The following is a 13,505-nucleotide window of genomic DNA, read 5'->3' on the forward strand; positions in this document are numbered from 1 at the left end:
AGAAGGGCCTCGGCCCGTGGCGCCGAGAGCAGCGGTGACCGGGCCTCCCCGGGCCCTGGGAGAGCCCGTCCGGGACGGGCGGCCGGGGTGGCGGGCCTGTGGCGTGTGACCGCCTTCGCGGGCCGGGAGCTGTCCTGAGCTGTGCCGTGTGTTCTTTGTCTCAGACGCCCCGTTCCGATGGCACGTTCATAAGTAGCCTCTGGTGGGTCCAGGGGGTCGGCTCTGTTTCCGTGAGCCATTGTGGTACACGTGGGAGTTGCTTATAGATTCTCAAGTATCTAGAAGGTCTGTCGTGCGGCCCAGCCGGGTGAACCTGCCCGGAGTGTTGGCTGCGTGGGCCTGAGCTGCTTGCGCTGCAGCCCGCTGGTCCTGCCCGCTGCCCGGCCCCGCTGCCTGTAGAGAGGCGTCGCCGGCTGTGCGAGCTGGCGGGCTTTGTTGGCGCTGATGGGAGGAACTGGCTCCAGGTCCTTTTGCCTCACCCCGGAGTGCACCAGTGCCCCTCCCTGTGCATCTTCATGTCACAAGGTGCTTGGGGGACCCTCACCCCACCATGGTCATCTCATTACCTCTGTGTCCTTTGAGCGCCCTGAAGTGCTGCTATGTCCCAGGAATCGCCACACTAAAAGCTCAAGATCTCATTTAGGTGTTTATTTGGTGGCTGTTTGTTTTAGTAGATGTTGTGCTCAGTCTGGACATGTTGAAAATAAGTCCAGCTGTCGGACGGTCCTTGTGTGCACTCCTGGCCGTCGCTGCTCCCTCTGGGACGGGCTGTGCAGTCCAGCGGGTAGGCGCTGAGTTGGAATGTTCTTTTTGCTTCTGGTGTCCTCACGGGCTAGGCTGAGTTACTCTGGCTGTGACTCAGCATTTGCAGGTAGGATTGGGGTGGTTGGCACAGCCCTGGCGGTTCTTCCTTCAGATGCCTGTCCCTGCTTGGGCACAGGTGGCCTTTAGCCCCGCCTTGCCCAGTGAGACCTGCTCTGTCATGTGCCGGCAGATGTGACTGGTGCCCCTGCTCCCCTGGCAGGCTGACGTCGCTTCTCTGGGGTTTGAGGGTTTGGTATTTGTTCATATCACGATGTTCCCTTTACCTTTCGTTGTTAAGGCGTCCACGGACAAGGTCTACGGCTAAAGGCTAACGCCACACACCGGGAGACCCTGTCCAGCCTCCCTCCTTGGCCTCTGGCAGGGGCTTCCCATCGTTTCCCGCTCATCCTTCTGTGGACCCCCCATTTTTCCAGCACCTGCACTGGCGCTTCCGGCAGCCTGTGCCTGCCCGCTCTCCGGGCCCGTCCACATCCCCTGTCTTAGGTTTTGATAAATCCATCATTTGTGTCTATTATTATGACTGTGGGTCCTTGTTCAGCCCGAGCTGGTTAGGGGTTCTGACCCCACTTCCTGCCCACGTCATCCTTGGTCCCGCATCCTGACCTCACTTCCTATCCGCCGCGGTTTTGGTCCTGCAGTTCTGACCTCACTTCCTGTCTGTTCCCCTTGGGTCCTGCGTTCTGACCTCGCTTCCTCTCGGGACACGGTCCTGTGTCCTGGAGTTGGCCCGGTCTTCTCTTAGCCTGCATGGTGTCGTCCCTGGCCTCGTGTCCGAGCAGCGGTCCCCCTGCCCCAGAGGCCAGTGCACTGGACTGGGCAGGAGACCCGCCTCCTTCTTTTCCAGCCTGGCGCCTGGCAGGCGGCCGCACCGGCCTGGCGTCCGGTCCTGTGCTGGGAGCCCGTGTGCCCTGGTCCCCACGAGGCTCGTGCCCTCGGTGTCGGGACGCACTGGTCGTGGTCTCGTTCCCTTCCCTTCGGACCGTCCCCTGTCCGGCGGGCCTTCTGGACGTCCGCCCTCTGGCCGCGTGGCCCGGCGCGTGCACCGTCTTCGTGGTGTTGCCGCGGGGCTTCCTCAGTGTCTCCTGTGCCACTTGCTTCTTACCTGGCTGCGCTGAGGCCCGTGATTTCGTTTTTAATTTCCAGACGCCCTCTTCGCTGTTTCTTTCGTGAGGCACCTGTTTTTGCGTCACGGACGCAGGAGCTGTCTCCCCGCTCCGGGGCTGCTCGCGACGGTGCGACAGTCTCTTCTGTCGGTTTCCCCTGACGTTCTCTGGTCGGTTCTGGCCTTCGGCCTCCGTGGGCAGCTCTCCCCACGCCGGTGATCGCGGAGCGCCCGGCCACGCCAGAGCCCGCGCGCCGACGGGCAGCGGTGGCGCGATGGGGCCGCCTGTCCCTGGTGCAGACGGGCCCGGGTTTGCTGCCGCGGGACTTGCCCTCCACCCCCTGCGGCGGCACCTTCTCCCCCGAGCTTCCCCCGTGGTTTCTGGGGGTCCTTCACCCGCCGTCACCGAGAGCAGGCGGTCCGGCGATCCTCGAGAGGACGGGGTCGAAGTCGTTTTCCTCCTCCGTCTGGAAACTGGTTTTCTTTCCTCACAGTGCATTTTATTCTGTCTTCCTGATCTGTCTCTGGATTCGCAAAAGGCTCTGACGCGTCCCGCGTTGAGGGGGGAGGGACGTGAGAGCTGCTTTAAAAAGACTGCCGTGAGAAGAATCCTCAGACAAGGATTTATCTTCCCGCGCTGTCACCTTCCCCAGTGGAGCCCGGGCACGTGGGACTCGCCGCCCGCACGGCCTGCACATTCCGTGTCCACGGCCGAAAACGATCCCGATGGAGGTTTGCGGGGATGACTCAGACCCCTCGCTCTCAGATCTGATCATCTCCACCTTCAGTCGTCGGAATGTGGAGTTGAGGATGTAGGCTGAGATGTTTTAGAATTGTTTTTTTAAAACGGATCGAAAACTCTTTGTCCAGGGGTGAGAAGACCCGCCACAGTCATTTCGGTAATGGAGCTTTGTCGGGAGGGGCTCAAGCGCCTGTCTCCCGTCGCTGAGTTCTTCCCCGTGAGTGGTCTTAGTCAACTTAGGTTCTGTCGAGGCCCACGGGGGCCAGCTCCACCTTCTGTCCAGTGTGCTTCGGCTTTGCTCATTCTTGGCTCTGGGTCAGTCCATCCCTATTGCCAGGTGTTCTAGACCAGCGGGTCTTAAAACTCGACCTTCAGAATTCTTGAGACTAGAGCTTCTGAGTCTCACCCCCAGAGTTGCAGATTCCTGGATCTGAGGTGGGTCCTGAGAATTTGCATTTCTAATAATTTCCCAGGTGATGCCAAGAACCACACTGGGACCTCCCCTGAACCCAGCCCCACCTGTTTCTGTAAATAAAGTTTTATTGGCTCACAGCCCTCCGTCTGTGTCATATTGCCTGTGGCTTTTGCCCGACGGCAGCAGCCTTGAGTTTTGAGAACACGTGGCCCACAAAGGCACAAATACTTGTGATTTGGCCCTTTGCAACAAGAGCTTGCTGACTCCTGGTCTAGAGAAAGACAGGGCTTCACGCGATACTACAGTATCCCTGTGAACCTTTTTGGGACGGAAAAGGATATGCTTGGGGTCAGTCGTAGAAATGGTAGCCTGATGCTGCTAGTTTACGGTTGTCATTGAGCTGTGGAGATTGTTTAAAGCTACAGAACAAAGGAATCCTGGAATGTAAAGGGTCCAATTGGGATCATTGCTGTCTGGTTATTTTTTTATTTTTACTTTTTAGGCGAGGCGACCCTTGATTGACCTCACAGATTGCGAGGACCTTGTCAGCTTACAATCCCTTATTTTTTTAGTTTTTACACCTACAGCACCCGGTCTTCCTAGGTGGTCTCCCATCCAAGTACTGACCAGGCCCGACCCTGCTTAGCTTCTGAGAGTCTAGTTATTTTTAAAAACAACTTTTTAGAAGCATAATTGGCATAATAGCTACACGTAAAGTGTGCAGGTTGATAACTTTGACACACGTGTACACATGTAAAACTCACTGCGGTCAAGAAAAGGAGCCTGTCCACCACCTCAGGTGCCCCTGTGCCCCCGCGATTCCTCCCTCTTGCCCACCCCGACTCCCACCCTCAGGCAGCCCCTGATCAGCTTCCTGTCACTATAGCTGAGTTCGCCTTCTCTGGAGCATTATAGAGACGAACCCCGTGTTTCGGTCCCATGTCTCCCATTCAGCGTGATTGTCTGGGCGTCTTCCACGTGCTTGCGTGTGGCAGTCTCTGTTTGTTTTGCCGCTGGGCACTGCTCTCTCGTATGGATCTGTCACAGCGTGTATCCATTCCCCGGTCGCATTTCATGTTCCTGGCTGTCGCGTGCAGGTCTCTGGGGCCGCGCCGTTTTATGCCCTCGGCTGTGTCCCTAGCCGTGGAGTGGCAGGCCCGTGGATTTATTCGTGTTTCGCTTAGGAGAGCCAGGGTGTCTTCCGAAGCGCCCTCGCCTGCTGCCCGGCGGCGCGCGCATTCTGGGTCCTGCACACCGCACGGTGCTCGGTGCGCGCGGCCCTGTCGGCGTCAGTGGCGCGACTGCACCTCACCCCGTTCCCCTCACGACTCGCTGCTGGTGGCGTCTCTGCACGTGCTTCGTCACGTGTCTGCTGCGGTAAAGCGTCTGTTCTGACGCCTGCCCGTTGTTTTAAGTTGAGTCGTTGGCTTATTGTTGAGTTTTAAGAGCTCTTTACTTACCCTGCAAGTTCCTTTTTACGTTCATATTTCGTAAAAACTTTCCGTGGCTTTCATTTTTCTTAATAGCGGCTTTTGAAGAGTAGAATTTAAAATTTTTGGTCCACTCCAGTTTATCAGTTTGTTCTTCTGCATTGGGCTTTTGGTGTTCCAGCCGAGAAGTCTTTGCCTAAGTCGAGGTCACAAGGATTCTCTCCTGTGTTTTCTTCCAGACGTTTTGTCGTTTTAGAGTTTACGTTTAGGTCTGTGATCTGTTCTGAGTTAGCGTTTTGGGCGCGATGCAGGTGTGCGTCCACGTACGTGCTTCCGCGTGCCAATGTCCAGGGGTCCCGGCACCCTTTGTCATGAAGACCGTTCTCTCTCTGCTGGATTATCTTTGCACTTTTGTCAAAAACCAGTTGTCCATATGTGTGCGGGTTTATTTCTGGACTCTGTTACGTTCAATGGGTCCGTCAGTCTATATTTATATCAGTACTGTGCTGTTTTTATTACGGCTTCATAATTCTTACAATTGGGTGATATCAACTCTCCAACTCTGTTCTTCTTCAGAATTGTTCTATTCTAGGTCCTCCGCATTTCCACATGGATTTTAGAATCAGTTTGTCAGTGTTTGTGAAGAGAAGCTTGCCGAAGCTTCGATGGGGACCGCGGGCTCGTGGATGACTCGCGTGGGACCGCCGTCTCGGCCACGTTGGGTCGTCCAAGGTGTGGCCAGGCGCAGCCTCCCTTGTTACACCGAGTTCGCTTTGTTTCGAAGCGCTTCACAGATGGTGCGTTTTTCACAAATTCAAGGCAAGACCCTCCACCAGCAGAGAGATGCCAGCTTGCTCCGGTCTGGGGCCGAACCCACAGCATCTCTGAGGTGCACCCCTGTGTCACCCCACTTCTTTAAGTTGTTTTTAATTTTTCAGCAATGTTTTATAGTTTTCAGTGCGCAGGTCTTTAATTGATGTCTTTTGTCAGATTTACTCATTTATCTCCAAGTTTTTCTTTTTCTTTTTTTCGGTGTTATTATTAGTATCGTTTTCAACATTGAAGTTCGTGGTTAAAAGTTGCCGGCGCTGCTGATCTCTGTGTGCTGCTGGCCTCGTCCTTGTAACTGACTCACTTCTTGGTTCTAGCAGCTTTTCGGTGACTGTCAGGTTTTCCGCCTAGACGATAACGTCCCCTGCGAGTAGAGACGGTTTCGCCTCTCCCTCTCCCGTGTGGACGCCCTCTGTGCCCTTGCCTGCTCGGGGTGGGCCCTCGGCGCTGCGGATGCGAGTGGCGAGGCCGCCCCTCGCCGTCCGGGGTTGCGGTGGGTCTGCAGCGTCTGTCTCGTTGGATGACGACGTCCCTGCAGCTCTAGTCCGTCTGCACGGGCCAGGAACAGGTGTTGGATTTTGTCAGCTGCCGCTTCTGTGTTTAGCCGTGTCTTCCTTTTTTGGTTTATTGATGCGGCGAGTTACGCTGGCTGATTTTGAATGCGGCTCGCCTTTCATTCCTGGGACAGACCGCCCCGGCCACGGCGTGTCGTGCCCTTTCTTTCTGAACATCCGGTTTGACTCGCCAAAATTTTGTTTGTGATTTTTGCATCGATATTCATGAGCGATCTCGGTCTGTAAATTTTTCGTTTTGTTTTTTGTCCTTGGAACGTCTTTGTCTGGGTGGATGTCGTGGGAGCCGCCGGACTATGTGGGAGGTGTTCGCTAACGTTTTCGGAAAGACACGTGGCAGCACTTAGCGCCGAAGCCCGCTGCGTCTGGAGGTTTCGTTGTGGGAATTGTTTTCGGACACGTAGGGCGACTCGGGCTGTCTGCTCTCGATTTTGAGAGTCGTTTGCGTTTACAGGTAGTTGCCCCGTTCGTCTAACTGGTCGGGTTTGCCAGCATGAGGTCGTTCACGTTTCCTCGCTGTCCTTTCGGTACCTGTAGAAATCTGCGGCCGCGTCGCCGTTCACCGTCCGGCCGCTGGTCATTTTTGTTTTCTTCCGGCTCAGTCTGCTTAGAGCTTTATCAATTGTACTGATTTTCTCCAAGAAGCAGTTTTGGGTTTCATTGAGTTTCTATTGTCTTTTTGTTTTCGATCTCGTAGGTTTATACTCTGATCTTAATGTTTTCCTTTATTTGGCTTACTTTAGGCTGGATTTGTTTTTTTCTACTTTCCTAAGTTGGAAGCTGAGTTATTTATTGGAGACTTTCATTTTTTTCTAATGGAAACATTTGGTTTTCTTCTAAGTGCTGCTGTTTTAGGGGCATCCCGCAGATTCCAATATGGAGCATTTTTATTTTTACTCAGTTCAAAGTACGTTTGACCCTTGAACAACAATGCGGTTTGAACTGTGCGGGTTTGCTTACACACGGACTTTCCCAGTAAATCCAATGAATGTGTTTCCTCTTACGTTTTTCTTCATAACGTCGTCTTTTTTCCAACTTACTTTTTTTTTTTTTAAGGCGAGGCAACCCTTGGTTGACCTCACAGATTGCAAGGACCTTGTCAGCTTACAATCTCTTATTTTTTAATTTTTACGCCTACAGCACCTGGTCTTCCTGGGTGGTCTCCCATCCAAGTACTAACCAGGCCCGACCCTGCTTGGCTTTCGAGATCAGACGGGATCGGGCTTGTTCAGGGTGGCACGGCCGTAGTGTTCCCGCTTACTTTATTGTAAGAGTACAGTGCATGATACACACGACATGCGAAATCTGTGGTACCGACTGCTTCTGTGACCCGCGAGGCTTCGGGTGACAGTAGGCTGTTAACAGTTGAGCGTTGGAGAGTCCGTTGTACGGCTCGGATTCGGCGGTGTGGGGGTCGGTGCCCCTGACCCCTGCCGGTTCGGGGGCCAGCTGTGCTTGCTGACCTCTGGACCACGTGGGTTGCTTGGGCCCAGAGCGCAGGCCATCTGCGAGCGCTCCCTGCGCCAGGGGACCCTGTGGGGCGGGTGTCTGCGCCCGTCGGTCGGGTCATGGCGTCCATGCTGCTGTTCGGGTCTGCCACGTCCTTGCCGATGTTCTGCTTCCGCTCTACCAGTTATCGACGAGAGCGCTGGAATCCTCCGGTACACTTGTAGGTTTGTCTGTGCAGACGCTCACGCATTTTGTGCCTTTGTCGTGGGGGCGTCCGTGTTTATGGTTTTTACTTGGCCCTTTTATTCAATGTGAAATTATCCTCATCGAGCCCGGTTAACATCCTTTGCTCTGAAATCTCCTTTATCTGGTACCAGTCTAGCCGCTCCTCTACAGCCGTGCCTCCGCGGACGGCTCCGATCCCGTGTGATCGCGGACGCTGAGCAGGGCTGGGCCTGGTTAGTTCTTGGATCGGAGCCCTCCTGGGAAGACCAGGTGAAGTAGGTGATAAACAAAACCATACGCACGTAGCTCTCGCAGCTCACTTCTGGCCGTCGTGCGTGCGGCACGTCTTTTTCTGTGTGTCCACCCTCCCTGCGTCTCTGTGTTTCGGATGGGTTTCCGGCGGGCCCCGCGTTCAGCGGGTGTTGCCACCAGTAACGCGTACTGCGATCTGAGGTTGGCTTTGGCTCTTTCATCTCGCTCTTCGTTTTTTCCTTGTTTCTGTTTCATGGTTTCTGCTCCCTTTCGTGTTAACCGAATGCCGCTTATGGCCCCGTCGACTTCCTGTCAGCGTGTTCGCCGTCCTCACTTTCACGCCTCGGATGGCTCGCCACCTGCGGCCGTCTGCTGTCGGTGACCGCCTGGCACTCCACCTGCGCCAAGGACTTCCCTGCAGAGTCTCCGTGCTTTCCCTCCTGGCTTTTTGTCACCGTGCAGTGTGCTGTGTCACACGTGTCGCGAGCCACGCAGTGCGTCGATGTGATTACGTAATCGCTCTTCAGGGCGCTTGATAAGGGAAGACGAGGTAGAGCTGCTGGTCCCGCGGGTCCCTTTCTGTGGATGAAGGTTTCCGTCCGGCCTCGTTTTCTTTCTGCCCGGAGGGCGGGCGCCTCTGACGTCCCTCGGTGTGGTCCGCGGCGGCGAGCGTTTTGTGCCTGAAGCGTCTCCCCTTTGCTTTGGAAAGACATTCGCAGTGGGAGGGAACTCAAGGGTGGCAGCCTTTTCCCTGGAGGACGTCGACTTGCCGCCCTTCCTCTTTATAGGCCGCCTCCAAGCTCTTTGCCGGTCACTGGTTTTGAGCATCTTGCTCATGATTTACTTTGCTGTAGTTCTCTTTAGATGACGTGTGTTCGGGGTTTATTGAGTTTTTCAGAGTTCACGGTTTTTGTGAAGTTTGGAAGATTTTGGGCCACTGCTTTTAAAGCCTCCCCGCCCCCGCCGGACAGTTCAGTTGCCCACAGCGGGGCCCTTTTCAGCAGCCCCAGGCTGCAGGTGTGTTTGCTCCTCGTTCTTTCGGACCCTCCGTCTGCGTGTCGTCTCGGGCAGTTTCTGAGACCGTGTGTCCAGGCTCCTCGTCTCCGCGCGGCTGGGCTGCCGTCCCGTCCGGTGTAGCTGTCTCTCAGGCACAGGTTTCCTCTCTCGAGGTTTGACAGGACCGTATGGTGCCGTCTGTGTCTCCGAGGTTTGGAACGTGTGGGATGCAGCTCTGATGACGGTTCTCATGTTCTTCGTGAACTCACACGTCTGCGTCAGTCGGTTCTGGTCCGTCTCGGTGGGTTGAGGATTCTCCTCGTGTAGCTCATATTTTCCTGCTTCTTCGGCTACACTTTGAAATTCCCCTGTTAGGGCGCTGCGTGCTTCTGAGTTCGTGTAGACCTTCTCGAGCGCCGCCCTGAGGCGCCCTCGAGCTCCTTGGAGGTCGTTCGATCCTTCCAGTGCTCGCTCTTAGGACTTTTAGGCGGGCCCAGAGCAGTGCCCCTTCTGGGGCTAATTACTCCCCGTCGTTTTGGCAAAGCCTTCCGAGTCGCCGGCACCCCAGGAATTCTGAGGTCTTCCAGCCTGCCTGGTGGGAACGTGCTACGCCCCGCAAGGTGCACGCACCCCAGCCCGCCTCCCCCAGTCCTCTCTGTGGCCCTTTCTCTGTGCCGCGCCGCCCCTCCCCTCCGCCGCGCCAGCTGCGGACTCCGGCCGCATGGCTGCCCCGATCCTTCGGCTCCTTCCACGCGGGTCCCCTCCCTGTGCCACGGCCTGGACACTCGAGGCAGTGAGCTGGGGGCGGTTGGAGGGCTCGCCGTGATCGCTTCTGTCTCTTGGGAGTCGTCCTCTTCCCCGAGGGCGGCTGTCTCTGGGATCTCATCTGGATGTTACCTATCCCAGGTAGGGTGCCTGGTCCCTGGTCCCCCATCTTGGCCGCAGGTGGGGCCTCTGCTGCAGTGTGGCTGTTGCCCCATCACAGTTGACTTCGAGCTTCTCTAATCGGGCACCGTGTTCACAGACAACACCGGGAAGCGAGATTAAAGATAAAAAGAGCTGCCGTCACCTCACTCGACACAAGCATCGGCAGCACAGTGGGGGCCTCTGGGAGAGAGGGGCGCCAGCCACCGGGGTCCGGGGCCACCACCACAGAAACCGAGACGGACCCCAGACTCCGGGGACACGTCCTTGGGGGTGGGCTCGGCTCACGGGAGGGGGCGCAGCCCACGGAGCTCCGAGCGGGAAGTTCCGAAGCTGCCGACTTTGCTGACTGGCACGTCCATTGTGAGCGGACGCGCTTTCCGCCCTGCGGTTCCGGCCGCGCTGCGCTGCTTTGTTCGTCTCATCACCGCCTTTTCACTGGGAGTCGGCCCGGGTGGCGAACAAAGCCCGTGATTTTGCCTATTCAGACGGCAGCTGCGTCGAGCCGCGCGTAACCGCTGGAGTGACAGGCTCGGCGTCTGCGCGCACCCAGTGACACCCGTGAGCGTGGGCTCGGCGTCCGCATCCCCAGTGACACTCGTGAGCGCGGGCCCGGCGTCCGCATCCCCAGTGACACCTGTGAGCGCGGGCCCGGCGTCCGTGCGCCCAGTGACACCCGTGCTGACAGCTGAGGAGCAGGCTGTCGGGGAAGCGAGGCCACCAAGTGCCACTGAGAACTCAGCTTGCGCAGACACAGGCCCACCGCGTCGGTGCGTGTGGGGATTCCCCGTGTGGTCCCTCCACAGGAGGCGGCGGGACGGGGCGGGGCGGTGGCGATGGCCGCAACCTGTCCTGTGGGTGTAGTCACATTCGATACATTTGTCTCCAGCCTCTTCCAGGCTGAGGGCTGGCTCATGGCTTTGGGATTTGGCCCGCCTGAGGGCAGCGCTGTGGTCTCAGGAGGCACCGTGGCATGGGGACTTGCGGGACGGCACACATCAGCACTGTGTCTTGCGCCCGTGTGCGGGGTGCCGGGCAGCGGCCGGAGCACTGGGAAAGGCGTGTTCTTGGTGGGGGAGGGGCACGCCACGCCACATGGCCCCTGGCGTCTCAGCCCCGCTCCGGAGCATCTCACAGCAGTGGGCCTGTGGCCTCCTTGCTCCCGGTCACAGGTCCGCCGGGCTGTTCCCTGAGCGGAGTCCTCCGGGTGAGAGGAGGCTCCACGCCTTTGGGGACTTGCTAGGAGGCTCAGGCGTCGGCTCACCTGTCGCGCTTGCATCAGAGGACGCGGAAGGCTGGAGACCTTTCTGAGCAGCCTGGGTTGACCTCAAGCTCTGCGGTCGGCTCCGGGCTCTGCGGTCACTGTTTTGACACAGAGGAGACAGTGACCACTGTCATCGCCTGAGTGCCGGGTGGAGGTTTTCCAGGCAAGGTGGCCACCCCATCCGGCCACCAGCCCCCTCAGTGGACGTGCATGCCCCTAGAGGCCCTGTCCCAGGGGGTCGCGGCTCAGGACCCTCCTGAGGGTGCTGTGCTGAGCAGTTGTCCCTACCCCAGGTGTGCCTGACTGGCCTGGCCCTGGGAGTCTCCCCAGCTTGTTGCTGCCATTCCGGGTCTCAGCAGCTGGCTGTCACCGCTGTGCTGCAGCCCAGTGTACACCTGTACCCATACCCTCCAGGCTCTGGCTGACTAGCTAGGTGCTGGATCGGGGCCTTGCATGAGCACACCTGGGTGTCACATGAGGGATGGGGGCTGCTGCCGGGGGTCAGCCTTGACCACGGGTTGCATCTGCGTGCGGAGTCGGGCGCCCAGCACGTGGAGGTGGGCGGGAGTCTCGGCCGGTCTGCATCTGGCTGCTCGGGGTATTCTGTTCACCCAGCCAGCCCTTTGCTGTGGCAGTGGGACCCTTGGGCTCACAGATGCCTGGGAAGTCGTGTCTGGGTGCACAGGGTCGCGTCTGGTGTCCCCGGGCAGAGCCAAGCTGCCTACAGGGCGGCTACGGGGCAGGAGGCTGTGAGTGCTGCAGATGACAAGGGCGGGCCGGGCTGGCGAGGACCCCAGCCCACCCACCTACCTACGGGTCCCTCTGGGAGGACGTCCTGAGCCGTATTTGATTGGGTGGGGTGCGGGTGACCTGCTGCCGGGTGTCGGGTGTCACAGTACAGCGCTCCCCCCCTAGCTGGCCAGGGTGTTGTTTGACCCCATTTGCTCGCAGAGGCTGTAGAGCGGGGGGCTGCGGGGGCTCAGCGGAGGGGGACGCCCTGTCTTGTCGGGGAGGGGTGCATGGCCTGGAAGAGGGTCAGAACTGGTCGTGTTGATGCCGAGGCCCACCGGCCGGGGTGTAGGATGCACGTGGGGAGCTGACCCGTGTTTGGCAGTGTTGGGGGTCCACCCGCCACTTCTGGCGGTGACCTGCGCGGTTCCGGTTTAGCTGTGCCAGCCGCGCTGGGACTGTGGCATGGTTTGCCGTTGAGGGTTCTGGAAGCGCCCACCTGACTGCGCATGGCCCTCCTCGGGTCCTGCTGTGATGTCTGTGCTGTACCTCTGGGCAGTGTGCCCTGTAGGCCGCACAGAGCTTCGTGTCAGGGAGGGTCGGGGCCAGCGTGGTAGGGGCAGGCCTGGCGAGGGCCCCGCACCTCCATCTGAGTGAGTTGGGGAGCCTGGGCGCTTCCATCCTACGATCCTTTCTCCCCATTCACCTCTTTGAGGGAGGGCTCGGGTTTGAGGCTCTGCTATCAGTGCTGAGTGACAGTGACATTCATGGTGACCTGGAAGTGAGACTGCACACGGGGTGCTCAGAGTGACCGCCTGAGACCTGTCTGTCCGTCTGTCCTTAGGCACGTTCCCTGGGCTGCCGGGCATGCTGGGACCGTCCTCGTGGGAGAGCAGGCTCTGCCGCGTCTGCTCTTGTGACCTTGCCCCACTCGTCCCAGACAGCGCGGTGCTCGTCAGCGTCACAGCTGTGGGGAGAGCGGGCGGTGGCGTCGGGCGGGCGCCCTCACCAGGAGTGCGCGGGTTCCCTTTGCTCCTTGAAACCTGCCCCGGGGTCCACACGGCTTCGCTTTCTTCCTCGCCTGTTGGCGGTGACACTCGTGCTAAGCCGAGGGAGCAGCGAGGTTTGGGGTGGGCGTGCGAATCAGCGCCCTCAGCCCCTGTGCACAGACCCGCCTCCCGCGGCGGCCGCCTCCCGGCCTGTAGCTGCTGCTCGAGTGGAGGCCAGACGTGGTCTCACTGCAGAGGCGCCTGTCAGGGTTGGGACCCTCGGCTGGATGGCACCTGCTGGGGCCATCGTCGCCCGTCGTACCCCTGTTCACGTCCGGTGGGTTTGGGTTCTTTTCCATTCTCACGTGAGTAGGTCTGGGAGACATTGGTGACCCACGCCAGCCCCTCCCGGACGTGGGGGTGTGGCCACAGGTCCAGGGCTCTGTCCCCGCTGATGAGAGGTCAGGCGGTCACAGTGGGCGATGGGGCCTGCGGGCCCTGGGCCGCCATCTGGTGATTGTAAAACGGGCAATCCACATTTTGGAGGGGCGGCAGGGGAACAGAGTGCAGACGGCGTCGGCCGCCCCTCGCTCCCGGGCAGACATCTCCGGGCCTTTTTCTCCGCTGTCTGTGCCGAGGGTGAAAAGTTCAAGCCGTCCGTCCGGTCTGCAAAAGGAGCCGGGGTGGGGCAGAGGGACACACCACCTTCTTTCCTTTGGGTCTGGGATTCTGGGGTGGCAGAGCAGGGCCGGTCGATGGC

At 58.6% G+C, this 13,505-nt stretch overlaps 1 protein-coding gene and 1 pseudogene across 1 annotated transcript in view; one reads left to right on the plus strand and one right to left on the minus strand.

The window, feature by feature from the left end:
- Nucleotides 1-13,505, plus strand: part of SKI (SKI proto-oncogene) — a 66,735-nt gene that overhangs the window by 18,059 nt on the left and 35,171 nt on the right. The gene's annotated exons all lie outside the window — the stretch shown is intronic.
- LOC120614135 (uncharacterized) lies at nucleotides 7,049-7,167 on the minus strand (annotated as a pseudogene).

The sequence above is a fragment of the Pteropus medius genome, unplaced genomic scaffold (genome assembly GCF_902729225.1).
Source record: "Pteropus medius unplaced genomic scaffold, Ma_sr-lr_union100, whole genome shotgun sequence".
In the NCBI taxonomy this organism is placed as follows: domain Eukaryota; kingdom Metazoa; phylum Chordata; class Mammalia; order Chiroptera; family Pteropodidae; genus Pteropus; species Pteropus medius.